Source organism: Periplaneta americana, chromosome 13 (genome assembly GCF_040183065.1).
Source record: "Periplaneta americana isolate PAMFEO1 chromosome 13, P.americana_PAMFEO1_priV1, whole genome shotgun sequence".
NCBI lineage: Eukaryota > Metazoa > Arthropoda > Insecta > Blattodea > Blattidae > Periplaneta > Periplaneta americana.
Genome location: NC_091129.1, coordinates 127,159,058 through 127,187,027, shown reverse-complemented (window position 1 = coordinate 127,187,027; position 27,970 = coordinate 127,159,058). Strand labels below are relative to the sequence as shown.

At 34.5% G+C, this 27,970-nt stretch overlaps 1 long non-coding RNA gene across 1 annotated transcript; it reads right to left on the bottom strand.

Moving 5' to 3' along the window:
• Positions 1–19,731: 19,731 nt before the first annotated feature.
• LOC138711610 (uncharacterized) lies at positions 19,732–26,280 on the bottom strand. Its single transcript, XR_011335412.1, has 3 exons — positions 26,077–26,280; positions 25,220–25,323; positions 19,732–20,523 (listed from the first exon to the last, which is right to left on the bottom strand). It is a non-coding gene; the product is annotated as an uncharacterized lncRNA (long non-coding RNA).
• Between the last annotated feature and the right edge of the window lie 1,690 nt (positions 26,281–27,970).

Below are 27,970 nucleotides of genomic sequence, written 5' to 3'. Positions count from 1 at the left end.
ATCTACCACCATATGGTAGTACCTGAATGACATGGTTACGTTTCTCTATGCGACATCACAGAAACGTAACCATGTCAATCAGGTACTATCATCGTGTGGTAGATGAAAGAAACTCACTGTCCGATATTACCCGATGTCCGATACTACCCGACTCTCCCCTAGACATGCCTTCTGATGCACAAAGAATAGATAAAATTTCTAGTCTCATTGAGGCAGGCAAGGAAGACAAAATATTCGTGGCTCATGACATCCATATCAAACATAGATTGGTGAGTGCAATCGTACAAGAAATTTAAATTAAAAATACACACAAACACATGCTCTTAGAAATAATAACACCAATATTTTTAACTGAAAAAAAAATACGGAACTTGTTTTTACTCTTCTCTAGTCTTTGTTCAGTAACATAATCTGTATTTACATAAAATATATTTCATATCTTCTTCATTAATGTATAGCCTATAATAAAACTTCATTTAGACGTTTTTATGGAGGGAGTTTGAAGAAAAAAATCGTATGAGTGAGAAAAACGTACAACTGAAATGACATTTAATAACATTTGAAAACTATATGCGGAGAACAAGTTAAGTCAATTTAGTAAAATTTTCACAAGAGAAGTTTATAACTTCACAGTTAAGCCATTTATGAATCTACAGAGTGTCCCATAAGTTTGGAACCATAGGCCAAATCTCTGAAATGCTGTTTCTTCTTCTTTTCAGGTACTTTTGAAGCCTAAGTGATGTTTTTTGGTAAAGAGGGACGCATTCAAGTGATCCTGTTTGTTGGTAGCTGCAGTCACAGGAAATATGGCCTGGAATTTAAGCGCCGATTACACATCAGCAGCTACCAACAAATAGCATCACTTGATGTCATTCCTCTTTACTTAATGACGTAACTCTGGCTTCAAAAGTACCTATAAAGAAAAAGAAACAGCATTTCAGAGATTTGGCCTATGGTTCCAGACATTTGGGACACTCTGTATAATACAGTACTCAAATTTATAACACATATTCTTGAAGAAGGTAAGATTATCTAAGAAATCTTAGCTGCTTAGCAGATATATTACATTTAAAACTCCAATCCAGAAAATTTTACGATAGCAACTTACCTTGTTCTTCCTGTGTATTCTTCATGTAATAACACGTGATTATTTTACAAAAAGTCAGTTATTTTGGATTATTTGCTCCTAAGGAATAAATAACCCCTTCAAATATGATAACTGTTCCATAATTTGTTCAGTTAACTTACATCATGGTGTGTTACGATATGTTTCACTGTTTCTAAAAGTAACAGCATCAATGATTGATTAAATGCAAACGTACTAGTGTTAATTATATAAGCGCGTGTGGCTCACAGCTGTTTCGGTGTATACTGTACACCATCATCAGAGCCTACTAGATCTCGGTGCCATCTCGACATCGCTGCCTGTTGTAAGGGTGCATTTGCATGTTGAAAAGTGGAGTCAAATAGTGTGTATGTTCTGCGAGATGACGCCGAGATCTAGTAGGTTCTGATAATGGTGTAAAGTATACACCGAAACAGCTGTAAGCCACACATGCTTATATAATTAACATTAGTAAGTTTGCCATTTAATCAATTATTTATATATAAGTGTTAAAAGTAGTGTACGGAAGATTCAAGATGGGTAACAGCATCATTAAAGGACCCAAGATTGGTGAGAGAAAGCATGGGCAGCTTCGAATTTCCACGAATTCGAAAGTGGGCTGCGTCTTAATAATGAACATGTATTGTATTTTCGCGTTCTTACATTTTCATGGCAAACCTAATTTCGAGGAAAATTAATTTAGAATGTATAAATGATATTTCATATCTATTGGGGTTTAAATATGAGTATATAAGTTTAAAACACGTATAATCGAAATAAATTGACATGAAAAGTATAGGAATTTTGTCGAGAAAAAGAAAGTTTAAGTGTGACATGTTAGAAGAAGTTTTACTGTAGGCTACCGGCATATGTTCGTTTTTTCTGTAATTTAATCCAACTTATATTTTACAGATTCAGTTTGGTGGCCATGGCTATTCACATATCCTCAAGACTGTCTTACCACAAATGTTGACGAAAGGAATATTACAGGAGATAACTGACAAGATTACAATAGAAAATCCCAAAACTTGGCTTTTCTACAAGTCAAGACAGTAGTAGTTTCTTCTTTTAGCACCTAATACGTTTTTCTTTATATCTTGATTATATAAACAACTTTCCTGTGTTAATTGAAACTATTATGGTATTTTACCTTAGTTTCGGCTTGATTTCCTTAATTTTTTTTTCTATTTTCGTCTATGGCTGGGTAACTTTCGGGGGTTCATGATTAGAGAACGAATTTCTAGTTCTGTACCTATTTTGTTTACTATGCCCTAGACTATGTTATTCAGATATCTCTATGTTTCATGTACACAGGATCCCTCCATTAAAATTCTGTAGTAGTACCTACCTAAAATGCCTAAATGAACCATAAAGTTCTTTAAATGCCTGAAAACCATGTTTGTGTCTAAAAAGTGTCATTTTAGTATTTGCGTATATTGACAATAGAAAAACCGCTACTAAAAATGCAAAAATACCCAAAAAAAAACTACAAAAATGCTATTTAAAGGTAACAAAAATTCTATTGCAGACAAATTCTGATCTGGCATGTTCGTTCCATATTGGTCTTAGAAGGGGAAGAAAGAATAGGCCTATTTTACGTAATTTCATGGAACCGAAATTCGTTTGGAAAATTCCATCCTAGCATAAAAGGGATGGTGGGTTGTTCAGATTAGGCGAGAGCTTACAAATTAGTTTTCACGTCAATGCATGCCCTGTTATGCGAAATGAAACTGAACAATCACCAATCAATCTCTTTCACTGATAGAATTTGAGTTTTCATAATACTCATTGTCAGCACCAGTTCTTTGTACATAAATTCCACCTAAAATGGGATATTTACTAAAATTACAATATTATATTAGCTACCGGTACTGTACTAAATTTATATAAACTCCTAAAAGTTCTAAATGGGATTTTATGAAGTCCTAAATCTCTCTTTTTAGCACCTAGAAATCCGTTCCCTGTTCATGATGCGTAAGTATAGAAACTACTACATACAAATACTTCTTTTTATTGCAATTGTACTTAACTCCTTAATAATATAACTTGTTATAAAACTTTTGATACACTATTACAGGGAATGGGTTGAGGTAATTACTTACTTACTTACTTACTTACTTACTTACTTACAAATGGCTTTTAAGGAACCCGAAGGTTCATTGCCGCCCTCACATAAGCCTGCCATCGGTCCCTATCCAGTGCAAGATTAATCCAGTCTCTATCATCATACCCCACCTCCCTCAAATCCATTTTAATATTATCCTCCCATCTACGTCTCGGCCTCCCTAAAGGTCTTTTTCCCTCCGGTCTCCCAACTAACACTCTATATGCATTTCTGGATTCGCCCATACGTGCTACATGCCCTGCCCATCTCAAACGTCTGGATTTAATGTTCCTAATTATGTCAGGTGAAGAATACAATGCGTGCAGTTCTGTGTTGTGTAACTTTCTCCATTCTCCTGTAACTTCATCCCGCTTAGCCCCAAATATTTTCCTAAGCACCTTATTCTCAAACACCCTGAACCTATGTTCCTCTCTCAGAGTGAGAGTCCAAGTTTCACAACCATACAGAAGAACCGGTAATATAACTGTTTTATAAATTCTAACTTTCAGATTTTTTGACAGAAGACTGGATGATAAGAGCTTCTCAACCGAATAATAACACGCATTTCCCATATTTATTCTGCGTTTAATTTCCTCCCGAGTGTCATTTATATTTGTTACTGTTGCTCCAAGACATTTTAATTTTTCCACCTCTTCGAAGGATAAATCTCCAATTTTTATATTTCCATTTCGTACAATATTATGGTCACGAGACATAATCATATACTTTGTCTTTTCGGGATTTACTTCCAAACCGATCGCTTTACTTGCTTCAAGTAAAATTTCCGTGTTTTCCCTAATCGTTTGTGTATTTTCTCCTAACATATTCACGTCAACCGCATAGACAAGAAGCTGATGTAACCCGTTCAATTCCAAACCCTGCCTGTTATCCTGAACTTTCCTAATGGCATATTCTAGAGCGAAGTTAAAAAGTAAAGGTGATAGTGCATCTCCCTGCTTTAGACCGCAGTGAATTAGAAAAGCATCAGATAGAAACTGACCTATACGGACTCTGCTGTATGTTTCACTGAGACACATTTTAATTAATCGAACTAGTTTCTTGGGAATACCAAATTCAATAAGAATATCATATAATACTTCCCTCTTAACCGAGTCATAAGCCTTTTTGAAATCTATGAATAACTGATGTACTGTACCCTTATACTCCCATTTTTTCTCCATTATCTGTCGAATACAAAAAATCTGATCAATAGTCGATCTATTACGCCGAAAACCGCACTGATGATCCCCAATAATTTCATCTACGTACGGAGTTAATCTTCTCAAAAGAATATTGGACAAAATTTTGTACGACGTCAACAAAAGTGATATTCCTCGAAAGTTACCACAGTTTGTTTTGTCCCCCTTTTTAAAAATAGGTACAATTATGGACTCCTTCCATTGTTCTGGTACAATTTCTTTTTCCCAAATAGCAAGTACAAGTTTATAAATTTCGCTATATAATGCACTTCCACCCTCTTGTATTAATTCTGCTGGAATTTGATCGATACCTGGAGACTTGTACTTTTTCAGATTTTCTATCGCAATTTCGATTTCTGAAAGCGTGGGTTCGGGTATAAATGGCTCAGCAGTTTGTATTTCAATTTCGTCCCGATCATTTCTATTTGGCCTATGTACATTTAGTAGTTGCGCAAAACAGTTTTTCCATCTGTTTAGGATTGATGGAGAGTCTGCAAGCAAGTCACCATTCTCATCCTTGATCACGTTTACCCTTGACTGATATCCGTTCTTAAATTCTTTTATACCCTTATATAAATCTCGAATGTTTTTATTCTTACTATTTGTTTCTACCTCATTCAGTTTTTCCTTCAAGTAACCTCTCTTATTATTCCTAAGTGTACGACTTGCTTCCCGTCTTTCATTGAAATAATTATCTCTCTTCTCCTCAACTGGATCCTGTGAGGTAATTACTAATAAATATAAGTACAAATTTGTGAACATTAGATATTTTCCAATGGAATTAGTAAATAGAATGTTTTATGTGGATGACTACTGATCATATAAGGTGTTGCTTCTATTTTGGTGAGTATGCACAAGGATAAAAATTGAGGCGTCTTTTACAATTAAACAACAAAAGATAGCATGTTTAAACAGCGACTGCTGTTAGTTGATGATTCCTTCTACCATCCATCTCATTTCCAAGAGAATTAATTATGTATGTAACTTTAAATCAAGTTCAATTAAAAAGTATTCAACGGCAACTCTGGACACAGGCTTCTTTCCCCTACTGAAGAAGCATATGTGGGGCTATTATTTTTGTAAAAGACACTTCATTTTAAAATACCATAAAATGGGATGAATAGCGATGCAGGGGGTGAATAGGGACGAAGTTTTATTATTTTTTATTTCTTTGTGTTGAATAGTAAATATAATAATAATAATAATAATAATAATAATAATAATAATAATAATAATAGTGTTTATTTGTTCACTCATTATGAATGAAAACATAAACACTCTTATTATTATATTTCATCTTTGACACAAAGAAACAAAAAATAATAAAACTTCGTCCCTATTCATCCCCTACATCCCTATTCACCTCATTTTACAGTATTGATTCTACTTCATACTCTTTATTGTATTTGATGTTTTAAGTAAGCATTTAATGTTTGTTATTTAGTGTATTAATAAAGAGTGTTTATTTATATAAATTATTCTATATTCTTCATTGTTCTATACACACTTTTAACAGTTGTATAATCACTGATTAACTTTGTAACTTGTTTACTGTGTTAATATGAGGAATTTTACCTGGCTGATTAGTTTCGAAGTGATATTCTTCATGACTAGGCTTTGGACAGTGGCCCCAACTTATATGGGCCCGTGGGGCCTGAACCCACCCAATAATTGTCGTCTTATTAATTTATTATTATTATTATTATTATTATTATTATTATTATTATTATTATTATTAGTCTATTATTATTTTATATATTTTTTTTAAATAATGAATGAGATGAAGGTGATAATGCCGGTGAAATGAGTCCGGGGTCCAGCACCGAAAATTACCCAGCATTTGCTCATTTTGGGTTGAGGGAAAACCCCAGAAAAAACTCAACCAGGTAAATTGCCCCGACCGGGAATCGAACCCGGGCCACCTGGTATTATTACTATTATTATTATTATTATTATTATTATTATTATTATTATTATTATTATTATTATCATCATCATCACCACCATTATCATCATTTCCTTATCCATTCTTTCCTGGCTTAGTTACCTCATGAGTGATGCCTTACTGGTGTCATTTATGAGGTACAACCTATCTTCGGACAGTTGACTAAACAAAAACATGATAGTAGCTGCATTTAGATTGGCAACAGGCCATGACTGTTTGGCCAAGCACCTGCATAGAATTGCGGAAAATATAAATCCTGTCTCCCAAGTCACTATTACCATCACATAACAATAAGCAACTAAATTAATGCAGGTTTATAAGCATAGGTCATTTGGTTAGACTTGAGCTATAACTTGCACAAAGAGGAAAGCTGGAGTCAGCTGACTTGTCTTAGATAATGCTCTTCCTGTAGGCAGAGAGTTGAATTATAATACTGTAGAGGAGAAGTGGGTACAATGAGACAGGGAGAACAGTGAGACATATTTTATTAGATGGTAAATTTTGATGTTGAAGTGTTTGTAACAGTGTAGTTGTATATTGCATGAGTAAAGTAACAGTATTTTCATACTCGATTTGATTCTAGTTATAAAGGTGAGTGATGAAAAAATAATTCGTAATTTTTCACTCTAGAAGTGAAATTTTGGCTTGTTTTTAATGAAGGTTATATTGGATATACAAATTAAATAGAAATATGGATGTTTTGTTACCTAATACTATGGTATTTGACGTTATGTTTTGCAAAGTTTCGTCTTTCATGTTTTGATTTTGAAGTGATGTCGTCATTTTTAAGCGAACTATGCGTAAAGGGAACAGTGAGACATGCCATTGAAGGGTTCACTGATACGTCTCACTGTTCCCATTTACCAATGATTTGCAAAAACAAATTGTAATTATATTACATTTACCAGTAACTAACATAAAAAATGAACATGGCAGTAGTAATGGCGGATAGTAGTTATAATGAGGATCACGTAAGAGCAGTTCCTAAAAGGCTAATTTGGCAGTCTCTTCAGTGTTGCCAACTAATACCAGATATCACCAAAGAGAGTAAAATCACAATTACATATATAATAATAATAATAATAATAATAATAATAATAATAATAATAACAATATCGATGTCTTGCTAAACTACATCTCATCTTTATGTTGGGAAGTATCTTCTAATTGGTTCAATAATTTGTGAAAGAGTGGGCCTATAATTTACACCTGGACCTCTCGCACATTATGTTGGAAACTAGTAGATTAATATGATCTAATATTAAAATCTATTTTGTCTGACAACATGAAATTCATTGCTTTGACTAAACAGTTTACGATTCACGAGACGTAACGTAAAAATGTACTTTCTTTCATCAAGTGAATGGATTAATACAAAATCCGAAAACCGAATGCCACATTAAATAGTATGTTTAAGAATACTTACTTACTTACTCCTAATAATTTTGCTATTTTAGTTCTGTCTCCATGTGCATTTTCTATCGATCACCCAAGTGCATGGATCACACCACATGTTATATTTATTTTTACTTAACTCACTATAATCTTGAATTATAACCACAACACAACACACAAAATAACTATTATGTATTAATATAATTCTGATATTAATTAATTAATTATGTTCGAATTTCACGAGCTTTCAGAAATCTAGAACAATTTGAATTTTCATAATTTCCATTACGGACAACAGCTGTTCCTGTTGCCAACATAACAGTTACAAAATCACTACCAGTTGTAGAATTTCTCAGTATCAAAATTCGAAACGAAGTTGGCAAAAGAAAATCCAACCTTCAAACTAGAAAATCACCATAATCCACTAGCATATGTAGTGGTAGCCGCTGGTAGATGGCAGTAAGTAGAATGCATAGACTTACTAAATAACCGCTAGACCGCTCACTGGCGCTAGTGTAATGTTCCCAACAAAGAGTTAGAAAGAGAAAGATATAGAGTGGTCATTGCGCCGCCATGTTTGAAGAAAATTGAACGACCGTCGGTAATGAACTTATGCGCCCAAAACAAAGTGGGCGTGGTGATAACTGACATTAGAATAGTCAGCTGTCTTAATTTCGTTTGCATAAATCAGTTAAACTGAAGTGGAAAAACCTAGTATTTCGTCAAATACGTGCTAGGAACTTAATCTAAACTTATGTACGCCAAATTTAAAGCACTTGAGCTATTCCTAGAAGGAATGCTTAAAAGAATAACCTAAGCAAAATTGTCATGTAGTATGACAAGAAGTCCTAGCAAATATACTGAAGAAAATGTTAATATTCCTAGGTTCTTTTAAATGCGACCTGCAAGATTGCCTATAAAATGAACGAGTATGATTCGGATGATTTTATTAAATTGTTTTCCCAGTCTCTACACGTTGCAAAACTATATACTATGCCATAATATATAGAATGAAAGTAGGCCCTATCTGTAGTAAACAACCTTTACCTCCAACTTGTAACGTGGGTGAAACATGACAAAACATGCCTTCAATTTTTTTTGTTACAGTAAAGTATAATTATTATCGAAATGTGAACGAGAGGCCAACAGCCGGCTGGTCTGTCTGAGCCTTTCAAGGGCTGTGGCACCACAGATAATTATTAGTGTATAATTGAGCACCCACGTACAATAATGGGGTAAGTAGTTACGAAATATATTCATACTTACCCCATTATTGCACGTGGGTGCTCAATTATGTTCTTTCATGTCCTTCCAGTCAAGTTACTAACAACAATACGACCTACCCCAAAGTTTTGCGTTATTTTGGATGCGAGTGTCGAAATACAATTTTAATATTTGATTGCTATTACTAGGTTTGAAACGGAATTGTAGCGGTTTTATCCGTATTCAGTTTAACTTTATTACTAGTGAACCATTTATTTGATTAATCGTTTGTCTTCGAAATAGGCCTACTTCTTATAAGCTACAGCTCATCGTCTTCTTGTATAAGCAGTAAGGACAGAAGGAGCAGAAATAAAGGTTGCCGGTGTCGAAATAGTTTTAATATTGTATTGCTATTTGTTTTTCACTGGGTCTGAAACGGAATTGTGTTGGTTTTATCCGTATTTAGTTTAAGTACATTACCAGTGAACCATTTATTTTGTTTATGCCGGGCGTTGTTACATATTTATACATGAAAAAAAATGCTGCTAATTAACAAAACTATGGACTTAACTTCATAAAATTTACATGAAATATGATATATCAGTTATCTTTTTCCTTTTGACATTGCAGTTATATGCAGCACACACAACAGGCATGTTTTTTCTTCCTTTTTTTGTACTTCTTACCTCCGTTATACAACATTGTAAGCAGACGAATTTTTACAAAGGTGGGCGCTTAGCTCAGATCTGCCGTGTTTCGCGGTGGCACCGCAAAGAGCGCTGTACAGGACAACATGGCCACTCTATAGTCTTCTCTTTCTAACTCGTTGGTTCCCAAATTGAACAGTCGACGAGCGGCCATTTGTTTGTTGGAGCTGAATAAGTATGGTTCTTTCATGTTGTGCTTTTTATTGCAGCAATACACACGAATGTAACGACAAAGAAAGAAGGAATGTTATATTTCACTGGTTAGTTAATCCTTAATTTCTACGACGATTTTTTCTCCATATTATGTTACAGAAGACAAACTATTGTACTTGCCATGTGACTCTTTATGCTTCAAGTTTCCTCAGAGTAAAGATTCCCTTAACCGAAAGTGGATAGGTGCAATCCGCAGAGAGAATTTCTACCCTACATTGAATCATTCAGTGTGTTCAACTCATTTCGAACTACGTTATTAGACACTGTTATTGTCCTTCATTCACTCCATATTATTCATTTTCTTCAAACAGCTGTTGTTTCAGTGCATACATGAATAATAAAATTATTCACCGAACTTAAACATACAGAAACTGCATAAATTATAAAAATATATTTTTTTAATAGGCCTATAACTGATTGAAAGTAATTCCTGTCTTAGTTACGAATTAATTAAACATTTTCTTATGCTATTGCTGCTGCTACTGCTATTACTACTACTACTACTACTACTACTACTACTACTACTACTACTACTATTCCTGCTACTGCTGCTACTACTTTTTTGACTTCATACAGCAGTTTAACCTACAGATTGAATTAAAAGTTTGACATATTAATTCTTTTATTAACCGTGGTTATGAATGTTCACATTCAGAGTTCCTATGAGAATGATGCAAGTCTGAACACAGTACCTATATCTGACGGCCAGGGTTGTCGGTATCCCAATTTAGGCGGGATTCTCCCAATTTCCTGGTTGAGTCACGATTAAAGGGAGTCGGGATTGACAAAAATCCCGATTTTACAGATATTAGCCTTGAACATATTTAAACAAATTAGTCTGTATTTCCTATTATCCGATATTTTTATTTATATATTGACTCAAATGGTAACATTGTAAACACAGAGACAACCTGCGGATATTTAGTAAGTCTATGAGGTAGCCCAGCTGATTGCCGTAAGGCAACTAAACTCGCAAAATAACACTTCTTCTAGTTCTACCGCATTGTTGATTATTCCGTTTCGGTCTCTAGTCGCTGTCCTCGCAATTAGTAAACATGGTGTATTTCAAGTGCGTTGATTGGTAAGAAAGCGTTTTGATATCGTACTTTACACTAATAACAGAGACATACAATTGCTGAGTTTTATAGGTTAGTGAACTATGTTTAAACATAGATTCATCGTCAGATAGTGAAACTGTTGCGGTACCGGTTCCAAAATTAATTTATTAGCAAATTGTTAAAACATAGGCTATTCGCGGTTAGTAAAAGAAAAAAAATATTGTAGTGTTCACTGTACTGTGTGTCCTTCGTATTTTTGTGTTTCTCACGGAGGCGAATAGGCCTATTACATTAGAAAGCACGTGAACACTGTCTTAGGTTAGCTTTAGATATCCCGACTTCCCTCGCAGAAAAACTAGCAACTCTGCTGACAGTAGAGACAGGGTATTAAAGGTATCGCAAAGGAAGCATTGTTCCTTTAAACAAAGACATTCAGCTTTCGGATACACAATACAACACGTATTCAAATAGCGGTTTCGAAATCCCGCGCCTTTTCTACCTAACAAATGGCGGCTTTCTGCTGCTTCAGTTTGGGAACATATTTCTCACTTCTCCGCTACGGCGTGGTAGGGGCTCGGTAGAATGGACTACTTACTGCCATCTACCAGAGGCTACGAGCAGCTTCTAATGGAAAGAGACGAGAAAAGACGCCAGATTCCGGACGGGTTCTACAGCACCGGAGCCGTGATAGACAGGAACTGGATGGGACCAAACGAACCGTTGCGACATGTGGTGACGAGACTATCAATTCATGGCTACCACCACAGACTGTGCATCAGATCAGGGTTCCATACTGCTGACGGAGATTACGTGTGTATTGTATTGTATTTATTAACATTCCATGGTATTCATACATGCTTACAGCTAGAATATGGAACAAGTCAAAAAACTTAATACTATTATAAAATCTTAATTCATAGTCGCAGTCTAGATGAAATATATATAGATGAGATTTACAATATAGTCTACTAGTACAACACATAGTTTTAGTATCAATTTCATGAAGTGTTATTGAATGTCATGAATTCACCTACAGAATAGAAGGCGTGAGAAATTAGGTACTTCTTTAATTTGGCCCTAAATAATTTTATGTTCTGAGTTTCATTTTTTATATCGATAGGGAGGCTATTAAAAATTTTTACTGCCATATAACGCACTCCTTTTTGATAGCACGATAGACTTGCCGATGGAGTATGAAAGTCATTTTTTTACGTGTATTTATGCTATGAACTGTTGAATTAGTTACAAAGTTTTCACGATTACATACGAGGAAGACTATTAATGAAAAGATATACTGACAAGCCATGGGCATTATTTGTAGTTTTTTGAAAATAGTCCTACACGATTCCCTAGATTTGGCACCTACTATTATTCTAATTACTCTTTTTTGTAATAGAAATATATTGTTACTATCTGTGGAATTTCCCCAGAATGTGCAAATTATGTGGTGAACTATGTCGGCAATATCACATACTGACGTGTCAGAGGGCAGACAAATCAATAACTGAGATAGGAAAAAGTGATATTTACTAGCATCTCTAACAATGCACACTCGTGCGCATTTCTCTCTTATTATTATTATATGTAGTAATGGGGGAAAAATGGTTAGATTTCACCCTTAGGGTATGAAGTAAGCTGATCCAGACTATAGACGTGCTCGTGACCAAGCCAGTTGTTTTCGTAGTGTAAGTAGCTAATAGTGTGCAAGTAATAAGTCAATCATCTTCTTGACATTATCGTGTATAAAGTTGTAACATGAGCCCGAAAGAGGAAATTAAGGATGAGATTGAGGATGTTGTGAAACGTGTAGTGCAGCAGACGCTTCAAGACACCACCATGTTGGCAACTTTTGCCAACTTAATACAAGAATCGGTGACTGCAGCAGTAGCGGAGCTCAGCACGGCGCTAGAGGGAAGTAGGGGCGTAGTGAACGAGCTGAAACTTGCACTGGACGACCGGGATAAGAAGATTTGGCATCTCGAGTGCAGGATAGACTATATGGAACAATATCAACGACGACAGTGTCTCCGCATATTTGGTGTCCCGGAGGTAGAAAATGAAGACACTGATGTCATTGCCATCCAGGTGGCAGAGAAAACAGCTGTATCTCTGCAGGTCAGTGACAGACAGGAGCCACCGTGTGGGGAAAAAGACGGATGATCGTCCCAGGGCCATCATCGTGAAATTTGTTTCCTATAGAAAGAGAAGTGAGGTCTTCCGCAATAAAAGACTTTTGTGCGAGATCGTGCGTATTTGCTTGCTTTCCGCACAGAACCAATACGCGGTAAGTGTGAAATACCACATTCAGTATTCCCAACGTAACACACATAACAATTTCCCTCTTCTTACCGCTTAAGCGCGACATTCATTTTACTGCTTTAGGCTTTTAACATATTATTTTTAGAGACGTTTAACATAGTAATAATTATCAATTGGAAACTTACCACTGCAATTTCACCTAAATTGCAATGTTATTTATTGTTTTTAAATATTTGCAAAAATTAAGTAAAGTCTACTACTCCACGAAACTTATTGCATTCCTGATACAAGTAACATTAAGGAAGCCGTGAAAAAATCAACGAGATTCCAGATGCCGATGTTATTACTGCAATATATTATATAAATAATATTGTTAAAATATTGAAATGAAAAACAAATCATTACATAAGCTTACCGTTTGTTTTAAGTTCGCATTTATAGACTGGGAGAAAAAAAAGACAGACGTAAATCACGGCCGGCTGGAGTATAGTAAACACAGAAAACATTTTACAGCAACAATGTTAAAGAAAGATATTTTGGTGTTCGAAAGTTGGCGTCATTAAACAGAAACCAACATGGAGATTTCATTGCAACTAATTAGAAATTCGTCTTTCATGTATGTAATAAACGATCTTCGCACAAAATAATGTACAATACACGAGCGGTATGTTTGTTTTCATGTTCTCGGAAATTAAAAAAGCTCAACTACGTTTCGCTTTTTCAATCTTTTCCTCGACCATGAAAACGTCAACATACCGCTCTTGTAACGTATATTACTATTGAAAGGCAGTCAAATAACTGTGAGGGAGGATCTCATCAGTACCAGACAAACTGTTGCGTGAAGCTATTAGTAAATACGGTGTGACTAATGTTTGGACATTAGATGGTTCTGTTATTGTTAAGGAGGGCAATGTAAAGAAAAGACTAAATAATGTAATGGAGCTAGGGTCATAAGCGATACGATTAGTCATTACTTTATAGCTAACCATTAATATTTTAGTTTATTCTATTAGTAGTATTGTTATTCGTACTGTACTTTTGGTTTACTATTTTCATTATATCATAACCCCATTGACACTACTTATTTCTTAGTTACTTTCATTTTTAATATTTAATAATTAATATTAATAATAATTTATATTTTTTGTCCTCTTCTAAGTTATATGATATTCTAAATTACTGAAGTCTAAACTACTTATTAATACCTGTTAGTGGCAGTAGTGTTTATTCATCTTTATTTATTTCAACTTAATTATAGCTGAGCTATTAATTAATAGGAAATCTTTACTTGTAGCAACTTAATATTTTTGTGCGAGATCGTGCGTATTTGCTTGTTTTCCGCACAGAACCAATACGCGGTAAGTGTGAAATACCACATTCAGTATTCCCAACGTAACACACATAACAATTTCCCTCTTCTTACCGCTTAAGCGCGACATTCATTTTACTGCTTTAGGCTTTTAACATATTATTTTAGAGACGTTTAACATAGTAATAATTATCAATTGGAAACTTACCACTGCAATTTCACTTAAATTGCAATGTTAATTATTGTTTTTAAATATTTGCAAAAATTAAGTAAAATCTGCTACTCCACGAAACTTATTGCATTCCTGATACAAGTAACATTAAGGAAGCCGTGAAAAAATCAACAAGATTCCAGATGCCGATGTTATTACTGCAATATGTTATATAAATAATATTGTTAAAATATTAAAATGAAAAATAAATCATTACATAACCTTACCGTTTGTTTTAAGTTCGCATTTATAGACTGGGGGAAAAAAAAGACAGACGTATATCACGGCCTGCTGGAGTATAGTAAACACAGAAAACATTTTATAGCAACAATGTTGAAGAAAGATATTTTGGTGTTCCGAAGTTGCCGTCATTAAACAGAAACCAACATGGAGATTCCATTGCAGCTAATTAGAAATTCCTCTTTCAGGTATGTAATAAACGATCTTCACGCAAAATAATGTACGATACACGAGCGGTATGTTTGTTTTCATGTTCTCGGAAATTAAAAAAGCTCAACTACGTTTCGCTTTTTCAATCTTTTCCTCGACCATGAAAACGTCAACATACCGCTCTTGTAACGTATATTACTATTATATAACATTTTTTTTTTCTTTTAAATTAGATACCCTGATTCTTGACAGTAATAATCTGGTTGTCTCTGACAGAACATTGTACAATTACCTTTACTCACCCCATTCCTCTATACCTGCTGACCAGAACCCTCTCTCTCACCCAGAAGCATTCAACGTTTTAACAACAGCATTTTCCAAGAACTCTTCATCCCTTCACGTAGCCCATATTAACGCTCAGAATTTGGTTGCACACTTTGACGAAATTCAATCCATATTCTCGAATCAGAATTTGCATGCTGTTCTCATCTCTGAATCTTGGCTAAAGCCTGCGTTATCCTCAGCAACATTACACCTAGATGGTTACACGCTATTAAGAAATGATCGTTTAAATAAACAAGGGGGCGGCGTTGCTGGATATGTTAGATCTGATCTCAATCCCAGAATAATACACACATCTCCTGGCGAGTATGCCGGAAAACCTGAAATGTTATTTGTACAAGTCTCGACAAGCTTTCAGAAATGTCTTATTTGTGTAATTTACCAACCCCCGAAGATTAACGATATTGCAGAGATCGAGAGATCGTTGATGGAATTCATCACAGATTATGAACACGTCTTAATAATGGGTGACCTTAACACAAATTTGTTAGCCCCTGATTCGAACTACACTAGACATCTATTGACCATGTTCCAGGCTCTTGATCTAGCAGTCCTTCCCCTTCAACCCACCCACCATACCCAATCTTCCGAATCCCTATTAGACTTAATTATTACGAAGAATGCAGACAAAGTACAAAAACATGGACAATGTGCGGCTTCGGGAATTTCGTGCCATGATATTATTTACTTAGTGTATTCTTTGAAGTGTCCCAAGCCCACGTCTAAACTCATAAGGTACCGTGACTTGAAGCGTGTTGATGAAACCCAACTACTTGAAGACGCAATAAAGATTCCCTGGGACTCAATTTGGACCTTATATACTGTTGACGAGAAAGTTGATAAACTAAATGAGTACATTATAAATTTATATGACAAGCATGCTCCTCTCAAATCTAAACGCGTAAAAAGGACACCAGCAGCATGGATGACTGTTGACATACGTAGTATGATTATGGACAGAAACACTGCATACAAAACGTTTAAACATGACAAGACAGAAATCTCTTATAATTATTATAAACTCTTACGTAACAGAACTACTCAAGCCATTAGAAACGCAAAACTGAGACATTTTCATAATATCTTGAAGGGGGGAGCTGACCCTTCCAAACTGTGGAGAAACTTACGGACAATTGGTTTAGGAAATCCCAGGACTCAGGTAGACAGTATGCCAGTTTCTCTTGACGAACTAAATGACCATTTTGCAACTGTACAGTCAATAACCTTGGATACGGTCGACAAACAGCAGACAGTTAACGAATTACAAATGACTCCAATTCAGAATAGAGAAATACAGTATTTTACTTCACAAATGTCACAGAAACTGAAGTAAGAGCGGCAATAAAACGTATTACTTCTAAAGCTGAAGGTGGGGATAATATTAGTATAATATTATTGAAGAAAATACTGGACATAATACTGCCGACATTAACGCATATATTCAACGCCTCACTCATAACTTCTACCTACCCGAACCTCTGGAAGAAAGCCTTTATCCGTCCAGTCCCCAAAATTAAAACCCCATTATGTGCAAATGATTTCCGTCCAATTAGTATCCTACCTGCCCTATCAAAAGCTCTGGAACGTATTGTTCACAAACAATTAATGAACTATCTAACCGAACATGCCTTAATGGACGAATACCAATCCGGGTTCAGAAATGGACATAGTACGACTACAGCACTACTAAAAGTGAATGAGGATATACGTGAAGCCACGGATGAACGAAAATTAACATTACTGACATTACTTGACTTCAGTAAGGCATTTGATACAGTTGACACGGACCTTCTATTATGTAAATTAAGACGTCTGAATCTTTCTGAAAGTTCTGTTACTTGGTTTGAATCCTACCTTCGCGAACGTCAACAATGTGTCATTGCATGCGATTATTCTTCAAAACCGAGATTTACATGTAATATTTGCTTAATATCTTTTGTTGAGTAGTATTGGATTGCAACTGTTTAAATTTAAATACCCTTATTATATGTATTACTACTGTTATTTTCATTTTATCTCCTCTGTAATTACATTGTTGAGTGGATTAAATAAATAAATAAATAAATAAAATGGTGTGTCGTGAAATTTGGAATTCAACAAGGATCAGTTCTCGGACCTTTACTCTTCATGATTTATATTAATGACGTGATTAAAATATGATAAAACACTGCAGATACCATATGTATTCTGATGACTTGCAAATTTATTTGCATTTCCACCACGACGAGACTAGTGACGCAGTAAACAAAATAAACGAAGACTTGAATTCGATTTCACTGTGAGCGCACAAATTTGGATTAAGGTTAAATCCAGAGAAATCGCAAGTAATCGTAATGGGACATAATCGTCTACGAAGCACTCTTGATAGTACTACTATACCACATATAATATTGAATGTGATTATTGTTAAATACAGTGAAACCGTTAAAAATCTTGGCATTTTTATGGATAGCGATCTAAATTGGAACACTCAGGTAACACACATTTGCAAAAAAATATTTTCTCAACTTCACTCCTTGTTCCATATGAAAGAATTTCTACCACTTAGTCTAAAAAAGAATCTTATTCAGACGCTTGTAATGCCCCATTTTGATTATTGCGATTCCTTGCTAACTAATGTAAGTTCACTCTTAGCTGAGAGACTACAACGTGTTCATAATGTGTGCATACGATTCATCTGCAATACTCGTAAATTTGACCATATAACACCTTCCCTCCAGTTACTTTCATGGGTGCGTCTGAAGGAACGAAGAACAATACATTCACTGTCTCTTCTGTTTAGAATCATGCAAACTTCTACTCCGAATTACCTGTTATCGCGCTTTCAATTTCTTACAACTCTTCGAAACCGACATCAAGCACTTCTTTCTATCCCTCATCATAGAACGTCTTTATACTCATCTTCCTATACTGTAGAAATACCTCGCCTCTGGAATTCGTTACCTAATGATGTCACGGACTTTATCACAATTCAAAATTAAATTGGAAAATTTTGTCTTAGTTAATGTTTTTAGGTATTGCTAGAAGTATTGATTTGTGTGTTTCTTTTTCTTTTCTAATCTAGATTAAAATTGTAAGTTTCTTGTTTATGTTAGTTAATTAGGATGCAATCAATTATGATACTTAATCACTCATTTAAAGTTTGTGTGACTGCAACCTGTGTATATTTTTGTGTGGCTTTACTTTGTTTATAGTGTTTTTTTTCTCTCTCTCTTTATTTTTTGTGTAGCTTTATTTTGTATATAGTGTATTTTTTTCTCTGTTTTTCTATATTATTGTATTTGTATTCCTGGTGTTGTGGAAGAGAAGGCCTGATGACCTTAACTACACCAGAATAAATAAATAAATAAATAAATAAATAAATAAATAAATAAATAAATAAATAAATAAATAAATAAATAAATAAATAAATACTAGTAACCAATTTAGGAACTATAGCTTAAAATAATGGATACATTACATTTTAATGGTTTCTTAAATAAAAAATTATTCACAAAATTTAAAAAAATATTTAAAATAATAAAGAATTAAATTAAATTCTTATAATTATAAGCTTTGTTGTCACCAAAAATTCATTTTATTTTTAGCAAAAGTTTGAAAAGTCATGGAAAAATCACTTTTCCAAATATTCCAGATGTTTCAATGGTTTCGAAGTCAGACTTCAAAATGATTCTAAACAAGTCTACAGAACATGGCAAGATAAAGAGACAGCAAGCTTTCTTTTCTTTTGAAATCATTTCAATGTCCGTTAATAGACACTGGTGTTTCACCCTCCTGAATGGGAACAGTGAGACATTTGCATTTTTTTTTACAAACACGCATTGTATATTAAGTCCTTTATCTATTAACATTTCTGCTTATGTATTATTGTACTCCATGTTTTAATATATATTTCTGTTGCACTTGATTTTAAAAATACTTGAAATTTCACTTGCATACATAGCTATGTCTTAATATTTTGTGTCTCACTGTACCCACTACTCCCCTACTACATGATTTGGAAACGTGCTACTGTATTCTTAAGTTATTTTCTTACCTTAAAAATTATTTTCCTTGCTTCACTGGTTTTACTGGAGCCCTACTCATCCATTCTGAAACTGTGATTATACTTGACCGATGTTTTTAAATTGCGAATACATTATGGTCTTAACTGGTTCGCTATTGAGACACAAGTAACAAATTTCTTCCCCTTCTCTTTGCAATGGCTGTGTCCATTGCACAACCAAAAGCCAGAGCTCAAGACCCAACAAACAACCCTGTATTAGAAATTAATAAAAAGAAAGGACAATTTTTACTAAGAATTTAATAAAATACAATTTTCCATCCTCCAATAAAACAGTTTAAAAAATATGATTTTGTTTCGCTCCAGCATCTTTCACGATGGTAAATAATTTCATAAAGGAAAAATTGGCTTTAAAACAAATCTAACTATGCCATTAGAAAAATTGCCGGTACATTTCTACACACTATTTACAAAAAGGACGGACAACAGTACTTAAAAAACTGCAACATTTCAATACATCTCTTACTTTTATACTCTTTTAAAATACGGCATGCCAAAAATATAATTAAAATGCAAACGATAAAACGTCATAATCACAATCTTGACAAATCGATAATTATAAAATAAAACAAAACAGACACGGTGAGGAATTCACTCCTGAAGGACACCACACCACATACGTCTAACATTTCAGCGAAAGTAAATACAAATCTTTTGAAATCTTCTCGAAAATTAACTCATTAACTCTTGTATACATGTAACTCTCATCTAAATCAAATTGTTGAATTCTTTGTAAGTTCATGCATATGTATATACACTTTTTGCTGGTTGAGTGGAAGAGAAGGCCTTGCGGCCTTAACTCTGCCAGCTAAAATAAATCATTATTATTATTATTATTATTATTATTATTATTATTATTATTATTATTATTATTATAAAATTAGATAAATTATATGTGATCTAATCGTTACACTAGATTTTAAAACTGGTTTTCAGAAAATCAGTAATTTCTCTTCAGTTTTGTTTGCCATTCTTTTTGTTCTTTTCAGCTTATTTCTTGAAAATTTGATCCTTCAAAACCTGAAAGATAAAATTTTGAATCAGTACTTCTTAATTGAAGACAGAAATGATGAAGACATTGAACTGTATCTTACTGTATTATGTGATTGAATTTTTTTTCGGAAATCTGTGACTTCTTAGCAGTCCACTACTACTCACATAATATTGCTACCAATGCCTTATATAATAGTTATTTATGGTACTTGTGGGGTAAGTGCATCTTTATTGCGCGAGTGGAAAGATTTAAGCACGAGGCGTCAGCTGAGTGCTTAAATTACACGAGTACAATAAAGATCACGCTCACAAGTACCATACGTAATTTTATCCATGACCATAACGAAAAATTATGTTTTATAAAAGAGAATATGTTGAAAATAAGTCCTCATATAATCACATATCATGGCATGGATTTTAGAATCGATACGTGTAGTAGGTAGGTCATTATGTAGGAGGCCATGATTAGTGAAGAATGGTATCTAAGGTGTTAGATAAATAACAAATTATAATTAATTATATAATTTTAATATTTTTTTTTTTTTTCATTTTAAACGTGTATTTTCGTCTTTTTGAAGTTTCAAGAATTATTTAGAAGTGTTCACGGGACTAATGTGGTTAAAATAATTTCACATTTTACTTCTGTAAACTTAAGAGGAATATCAGAACTTAAATAATCATCGTGTCTGTTTACCTCAGTTGGCTAACGCGTGTTGTTATTAATATTAAAGTTATTAAATCCTATAAACCCAACTTCGCAGGTTCAAGGTTCAAGTCTCCTCGCATTCCAAAAGGTAAATTATTACAAAACTAAAAAAAAAAATACATATTAGATATGGATGCAATTCCAAAAAGGTAAATTATTACAAAACTGAAAAAAAAAATACATATTAGATAATGGATGCAATGCACAAATTACGACGTAGTAGATAGAGAAAAGAGAAGGAGATTGAGTGTATGTATATATTTTAAGAAATGGTAATAAAGAAGTAGAGGTAGTGACATCATCATTATCATCATCATCATCTTCTTCTTCTTCTTCTTCTTCTTCTTCTTCTTCTTCTTCTTCTTCTTCTTCTTCTTCTTCTTCTTCTTCTTCAAGGTTTAGACCTTTCGGCCTGTTCCGCCTCCATTAAAATTGATCTCGCCAACGTTTTACTGACATCTAGTAACTAATATATTAACTTCTTGAGCAATAAGTTGAATGGAAAAGTATACGTGCGTGCCCGGGTACTAGGAAAACACTAATGAACTGTGAGGTAAAGTCTTTATCTCACTAGTGGAATAAAGTAATGTTGAATAAAAGCCTACTTTAGAAACGCAAAAGTATTTAGTAAAGGCATGTTTTTTGTTATGGTCATGGATAAAATTGATTTTTGACACCAAAATGATTACAGATATTGCATAAGATTTAAACATAAGTTTTTCTGAAAGCTGAATGTCTAGTGAGTTAAGCCATAGTCATTCATTCCTAGCAAGTCAAACCTAAGTTACCGCCAAGTTGTCAGTTTTGTACAAATATATTTGAAACTGAAAGTAGGTACTCCAAACTACATCATTTTTATCATAAAAAATTAATCGGCCACCGCAGCTTTGAACAATAATGATAGTATGACTTTACAAGAACTGGCATTCTTCAAAAGTATGTGATACTGAACTTGTAAAATGTACATGCGGCAACACAGACCACGTGGGTGGGTGCAGTGTTCTCGCTTTCCTCAGATTATTTCCCATTCCCATTTCCATTTCCGTAAAACGGTTCCGATTACGAGTTAGTAGCTAGTCTCTTCCAACACGTGTGATGCTGTAGTGTGCTCGAAAAATGCTACGAGGTTGTGAATTTCCTTGTAATTGTTAATTTGCGCAATTATTCAACAATGAATGGAAGTGAAATCATAATACATTTTGGACAATTTAGGAAACTCAGTTTACAAGAAAAGATTATTACTGTACAGAAGAGAAGGCCAACCCCAACACTACCTGGTCTTACATGTATGCATGTAGGCTAATTTGTAGCATGTTTCATTCAAGAAGGTGTAATTTAGTGCTGATAATTTCTTTCCTCCTCTTAAGAAATATGCAGGAGCCGCCACTGCTTTATGGTCATATTCAATCTCATTTTGTGACAACTGCCAACAGTTAATACATCACATATTCATTATATATGAGGTCTCGCCTACCTCATTGAATATTACACGACTACTATGAAGTAGCCAATGTGTATTATCATCATTTAAATCGAGAAAAGTGACTAAGTAAGTGAATAATACTTGAAATTTCGTAACTTTCTCCGTAATCTTGGGTTTAACACGCTAGGTAGTGGATCAGAAGTTCACTAATTTGGGTTCGGTTGTCAAGGACAAGTTTTTAAGGGACAAGGAAACTCCTTGTAATGGCTGTAAGCGGAAAGATAGGAATTGTAGAGATCTCATGTTGTAGATTTACATACTCTATACACTTTATCATTAATTTGTATTAAATCGCGCACAGTTGTAACATCAGTCTCGTATTCTGATGCGAGATGAGCCACAGTTTCTCTTTCCCCAAATCACTCAATTATATTATGCATTTTTCGATACTTATCACAAACGTTTTCCTATGACACTCATGGAATACATTTTATATAGAAGTTGTACAGTATGACAACTCGAACAGTAGACCAAAATGGGAAGTGTAAAGGCTTGTAATAACACTCTCTAGGGAAAAAAAATACGTACTACTATAACGTACAGTAGTACTTCATATGTTTCTGTAGCAAAAAAAAAATAATTAATCCGTCAATCGGTTAATAGGGTGTCGGATAATTGAGGTTCTACTGTATCAATCTCTGTTACCAGTAGGAAGTTGTTTGAACTGTATTGAGAAACGCGTATTTTTAATCACACAATACCCAGTGCGACACCGAATTTATTTTTGAAATGTATCTACTGAAGAAAAGTTCTTACTAGTTATGTGAATCTGGCTTCCAGGTTTAGCTTCCTGTAAAGCTGATTTGAATAATTTTAAAGGGAAAAATTGTTCCAGACCAGGTGTCGAACCCGGGACCTTTGACTAAGTGCACCAATGCTCTGTCACTGAGCTATCCAGGAACTACACCAGATACCGGACCACTGCTTCCCTTTATGTCCACATACCTCAAGTGGGTTGACAGATCTGAAAGACCCAACATAGAGTACATACTATTCATTCATTTATTTTATTCCATAGATCTTACATGAGCAATGAAGCTTTAAGATGTGGAACAAGTCAAAATTGTACAATATTACAATTACAATTTTTACAAATTTTTACAGTTTTACAATTTAGTAATTTTCTACAATTTTTACAATTTTGTGCAATTTTTTACAGTATTTTGGCGAGATGTAGTGAGATGAGGTGAGGTCCGAGTATTTGCCAAAAGATTACCCGGCATTTGCCTTTTGAATGGGGAAAACCTCGGAAAAACCCAACCAGGTAATCAAATCAAAGGGGTTGATGCCGAGGACTCGCCATAGACCATGGCTGGGGAAAACCTCGGAAGAAACCATTAATACTGTGTGACTTTAAATTGTGGTTTCATGTTCCGATCCCAGAACAATTTTTCCCTTTAAAATTATTCTTACTAGTTATGTTTACATTTCATATAACGTTTCTTCTTACTGAGAATGGAACCTGTTTCTTGTCACTAATTTAATAAATTAACACACTGTTTCAGTGGTTGTGTAGCCTTGAAAAACGCCGCAGAAACTTGCATAAACACAACTTATACGACTTCTACTTCAGTAGATATGTTGCAATAAGTATACGTTGTTGTGCCATGTATCCAACTATGATGGAAAAAAATACATCTTCCTCAATACAGTTCAGACATCTTACTAATAGAGAATGTGAATGCAAAGGGCTGGCAGAGTTGTGTCATCGACTGAGTGCAAACAAGGAAAAACCATGCATTGTGTCCTGCACTGGGATGACGGAAAATAACAAACCAGGAAAACTGAACACAGTGCTTGGTAAGAATGCCCGTAACTTAGGTTTGACTCACTCTGTAGTAGTAGTAGTTGTTGTTGTATAATCCTAAAAACTAAAACATCAGGTAAAATAACAATCAAACCAATGTAATAACCAAAATTAAGGGATGGATTCCTAGAGTCCATGTTATTATCGCCGCGCTCTCATGGTTAACATTCGGCAGGTCTTTGAAATTTAATTGTATTATTGTTTTCAATTGCTTATGTCGCCACTCCAATCACTCGCCTCAATTTCAATATTGCAACCAATAAGCTGCTTCCATTATTAAATGACACCTACTTGTCTAATCCACGTGGACTAAAACCGAGGTTGCAATGTCTTGTGCTGAGGACGAACATTAAGGTAGGCCTATGTGATTAAAATTATTATAAAACAGTTATTATTAAGAGTTAAGAATGCCAACGTACTCGTATATGAAATAATAATAATTATAATAATAATTATAATAATAAAAGCCATTTAACAATATAACAAACTAGTGCTTATTCTTATCGAGGAAGTAGACGTGACAACGTGACGCTGAGAGTGAAACCTACAGAGCAACAATCGGTCGACAAAATTATGTTTTAAAAGCACACCGCACGTTATTGTATGATACCGACATGTTAACCATGAGAGCGCGGTGATAATACTTCACTAAGATTGTACATTTGCAATGTAATAGAATATACAGGATGACACAGAAGAAATTGAAGACATAATGAGGAAAATATACCTTTGTATCAATGATTGGCGGTATCACTTGATGCTCCCTGCCCTATTTCTTGTACTTTGGAGCAGTGGCGGTTCCTCTATATGAGCACAGGAGCACGTGAACACCTTAAAAACCAACAATAATCGTACATATTACTGTATTAATATTATTACATCTATTACTTTCCAATGTGTAATGACGTTCCTACATATTTCGTCTCGAGAGAATGTCCCGTTCGTGTGTCATGTGTCTTTAAATCTGCATTGGACAGATTGACAGCAGTTCGCACAATTTTTCCGTGGCAGGGTGGAATAGCCTCAGGCGAGAATATTTTCTGGTTTGTTACAATGGTTACAATAGCTCTGGCTCGCAGAAGTCTTAACGTGCTAGTGAAAGAGAGAGAGAGATGCTCCATCTCACTTGAGTCTGGCATCCTGTTCCTTTCTCCCTCTTTCCTCGTTTTCTCTCTTTACTGTTTCTTTTCAAAATACCATTATGCGCGGGTGCTGATTCTGTTGTATTTTGTTCAGCAAAGTAAGTAACATACGTGTGTAAAGTTGTGAGGGTGTTAAATTAAGAGAGGATTAAAATATTCCTCCTAGCACAATGACATAAGAGCGATTATGTACATTGGCTAATTTGGCCGTGGAAAAAAAAAACTTGTTAACCTCATTAGAGTTATTGATAAATTTGCATCTCTCAAAACTAGGCGCATGGAGTTTCTCTACAAATAAATCTAGATCTTCAACAACAGCAGTGAAGGTGGGTCCTATGAATTAATTTTACTCTACTCTTGTTTAATGGTTTTAATTTTGGTGTATATGCGTAGATTTGGTACATGCATTTTAGAACTCGTTTATCTCTGACGTGTGACTCACCTATACGAGAATAGCCTATATCAGTGTGTTCATTACCAATATTTTTTTTTGTGAACACCCATCCAAGAAAGGCACGAGCAGCCACTGCTTTGGAGAGATAAGAGTACACACAAGCATTTAATGCACTGCGATTTAAGTTCATGGGTGATGCATCGTACCACTCATTGGAATCAGCATTGTAACATGCCATGTATGCTATTGTTGTGGACCCTGAAAGAAAGAATTTAATTTGCTGTAGATTGCATGGGAAATGATCTTGCATGACAGAGGCCTATATACATTGATTGGTTGTGCAATCCATGCATATAGGTTGTGCAGTATGTATTTTCATATTTAGTTGCTATATAATATCCATTTTATGCTCGACCAAGCCGAAATGTAGTAATTAATCACTGGGAATGTAAAATCAACACCAATAATAGTCATGCAAATTATTACAGAAAATATTCCTTTTTATATTAAATTTAAAAAAGCTCTTTTATTTCTTGAGAACTTAATACGTCCGCCACATGAATCTACACCAACACATCAGAAATTTATCGACACAGTCTGGATTTATTCAAGAAGTGAATATTTTGCAAAAGGATTACTATACTCCATGCATTCTTGCAAAATTAACACCATGATACCTACTTGAATGCTATATAACATTCAACTTTTGAAAAATATAAATAAAAAACACGAATACAAAAATTATGGAATTACTTGCATTAAAAACTGTAGATATGTTATCCAAAATCGGAATGATTACACATTTACACATATGATCTCTGCAAAAAAAAATAATATACTGTAACAGGTATTTACTTTGTTTTTATTTAAACTGTCCTTCCTGACATACAAATAGGTAACCGATAAGTAATAAATGTTTTATAGAACACAATACGTAGGCTACCTACAACGTGGGTTATAGGTTATGACTGAGTTATGATTTTCTCTTGGTCTTTAGGGAATCTGAAGAACGACAAATTCGGAGATTTAAACTTGTTGTTACTGCAATTTTCGTCATTGCACACATTGCCTTTATTCCGACGCATGATTAAAACGTTATTATAACATCTCGCATCCCTTTAAAGCACGTGCTGGCTGTATCAACCCTATGACCAGTGCCTTGCCTGCCGCTTGGGCGCTAGTGTCGCGAATGTTGGCAAAAAAATTATTGAAGTTGCGAGACTGTATGTATTAGACTGTGGTACTACGGACATACATAGACTTATACTTATAGGACTTCAATGGAACACCACCTTGCTATTTACAGCGTTGCAAATTTAGTCCCCTGTAGCAATAAGATAGCCCTACAGTCTACAGCAGGGGTCGGCAATCTTTTTTTCCAATGGGCCAAATAGTAACTACAGTATATCAGTCTCTGCGGACTAAGAGGCAAACTCGAAGGTATTAAGTCGCCGTATAGCTTGGAGAGGTAAGATTTGACTATGACATCAGGACAGGGAATTTTTAATAGCACTGTTTTTCTTCATCTCTAGCCGTTCTTGTACATGTGCGACAGATCTGATCTCTCCAACTGTACTTACACAACCGCAAAAGTAATTTTCACAAATTTATATTTCTTATAGTCACGTTTTTCATTAGAAGTGTTTTATCGAATCATTTGCTCATCTCATGTCATTTCTTAATATGGTAAATTATCTCCAATCCCTCAAATTAATTACACGTACAGCATAAATAACACAAAATTATCAATAATCACTTCAGTAAATGATTTAGGAGTGATAATTTCTCATGACCTATTCTTTTTTTAACACATATAAAAACAATTTCGAATAGAGCCTTCAAACTGAAACTCAAAAGATTTCAGGAATGTTGAAACTGTCTTAAAATATAATACAATAGTTAATACGAAGTAAATTAGAGTAGGCCTACGCATCTATAGTTT